Source organism: Lutra lutra, chromosome 4, assembly GCF_902655055.1.
Source record: "Lutra lutra chromosome 4, mLutLut1.2, whole genome shotgun sequence".
NCBI classification, from domain to species: domain Eukaryota; kingdom Metazoa; phylum Chordata; class Mammalia; order Carnivora; family Mustelidae; genus Lutra; species Lutra lutra.
The window spans coordinates 174,390,049-174,392,501 of NC_062281.1; the positions used below are offsets into that span (position 1 = coordinate 174,390,049).

Genomic DNA, 2,453 nt, shown 5'->3' on the forward strand with positions numbered 1-2,453 from the left:
TTTACTGGGTTCCCACTTTGAAAGCAAAGCCAAGCATTGCTTTCAGTCCTTCACGTGTGTGAACCTGATTAATCCTCAAGTGGTAAGGCCTCAGTAAGTATGACCTGTTGTTCTGACCCACGCTGCATAGGTGAGAGGAGTTATGTGACATGCCCAAAGTCACAGCTGAGGGAACAGTGAGCTGCAATTAAAATCTGAGCAGTATGGCTCTAGAGCCCATACCCAAATCCCTACCCTCTCAAGCTGTGTCTCATGTTGATTAATTCAGCATCTAGGCATCTTCACTCAAGATGGAAATTCCCAAGAAAGACTGGCCCAGCGTGGGAGGATGCATACCCAGCGAGAAGTGGTCCTTGGGACCAGATGCTAGGATTATCAATGTCATCATCCCCACACAGAAAGAGGCCTTAGAAAAAAGATGGCACCATGACAAGAGGAGACCATGAATGGACACATGGTCTAGTTCTCCACCATGGAGGGACTGATGAGGTCAGATTTGTATTCAGGAGAACCACTCTGGGTACCTGGTGGAGGATGTGTGAGAGGGCTCAAGAGGGGGCGCCAGGAGCCCTACCAAGGATACCCGTCCAGCCATCCTTCAGGAAATGCCCATGACTTCAGCCATGGTGATGGCAGGTGTGTGGTGAAGGGATGAATTTAGAAGATAAAAGAGATGGGGTGCCTGGGTGCCTCAGTTGATTAAGTGTCCGCCTTCGGCTCAGGTCATGATCCCAGGGTCCTGGTATGGAGCCCCACATCAGGCTCCCTGCTCAGCGAGAAGCCTGCTTCTCCCTCTCCCACTACCCCCTGCTTGTGTTCCCTCTCTCGCTGTCTCTCCCTTTCTGTTAAATAAATAAATAAATAAATAAATAAATAAATAAAATCTTTTAAAAAAAAGATAACATGAGATGATTAATAGGACAGAGAAGCAAGCAAGTTCAAGTGGAGGGAAATCAAGAAAAATTCCAAATCTCTGGTTGAGCAACTGGGTTGATGAGGATGCCAAAGGAGCAAGTATGGGGCCACGCTGAATTCAAGCTGTCTTCGGGCGCCATCAAAGTGAGATGCTCGGGTGGCAGCTAGGTGTTTGAGAGACCGAGAGGGATCTTTGCTTGGATTCAAGTTTCCTTGGGGCTGCCTGAAGCCCATAGAGTGGTTTTTGGAGTAGGGGTTGGCAATAATTTTCTGTAGAGGACCAGATGGTATATATTTTAGGCTTTGTAGGTCATATGGTCTCTGTTGAAAGTACTCAGTTCTGCCGTTGGAGCATGAAAGCAGCCACAGACAATACTTCAACAAATGGATGTGACTGTATTCCAACAAAATTTTATTTAGGGACATTGCTATGTGAATTTCATATCATCTTTATGTGTCAAGAAATAGTATTCTTGAGTCCGAGTGGGCGCTGTAGGTTTCAGCCGAGCGTCACTGTGCTCGCCGGGTTGAGGTCGGCTCAGCAGCCATGGCGAAAGGCAGAGTCTCTGAACGATCGCAGACGGGGGCACTCCACACGACCCCCGTGGGGGACAGGCCAGCGGGGACACGGGGTCTCACGGCGCAGAGCGGCGGAGACCACCTGAAGGAAAAAGCCTGTGCAGAAGCTGGGTCAGCAAGAATGTCACTTCTTATATTGGTGTCCATTTTCTTATCTGCAGCTTTTGTTATGTTTCTGGTATATAAAAATTTTCCTCAGCTTAGTGAAGAAGAAAGAGTGAATATGAAGGTTCCCAGAGATATGGATGATGCCAAGGCTCTAGGAAAAGTTTTATCCAAATATAAGGACACCTTTTATGTACAAGTACTTGTAGCTTATTTTGCTACATATATTTTCTTGCAAACATTCGCTATCCCGGGCTCTATATTTCTCAGTATACTCTCAGGGTTTCTTTATCCTTTTCCGCTAGCCTTATTTCTTGTTTGTTTGTGTTCGGGACTCGGTGCCTCATTCTGCTATATGCTCTCCTATTTAGTTGGGAGGCCAGTTGTATACAAATACCTAACAGAGAAAGCAGTAAAATGGTCACAGCAGGTTGAACGTCATAGAGAACATCTCATTAACTACATTATATTTTTGAGAATAACACCATTTCTGCCTAATTGGTTTATTAATATTACATCCCCTGTGATAAACGTGCCACTGAAAGTTTTTTTTATTGGCACTTTCCTAGGTGTTGCACCTCCCTCTTTTGTCGCAATTAAAGCTGGAACAACACTTTACCAGCTTACGACAGCCGGGGAGGCTGTTTCCTGGAACTCAGTATTCGTTCTAATGATTTTGGCTTTTCTATCCATTCTGCCAGCCATCTTCCAAAAGAAACTAAAGCAGAAATTTGAGTGAGAAATCATCTGGGTTTTGATGTGATGATGTGAAAAAACTATTATCATCATCATTGTCCTCGTCATCACCATCATCATCTCAGGATTGGCAGGTTTATGTGTTAAAATCACCTCTT

The 2,453-nt window shown here is 45.1% G+C and overlaps 1 pseudogene; it reads left to right on the forward strand.

The window, feature by feature from the left end:
- Positions 1 to 1,402: 1,402 nt before the first annotated feature.
- LOC125098883 (transmembrane protein 41B-like) lies at positions 1,403 to 2,249 on the forward strand (annotated as a pseudogene).
- Positions 2,250 to 2,453: the final 204 nt, after the last annotated feature.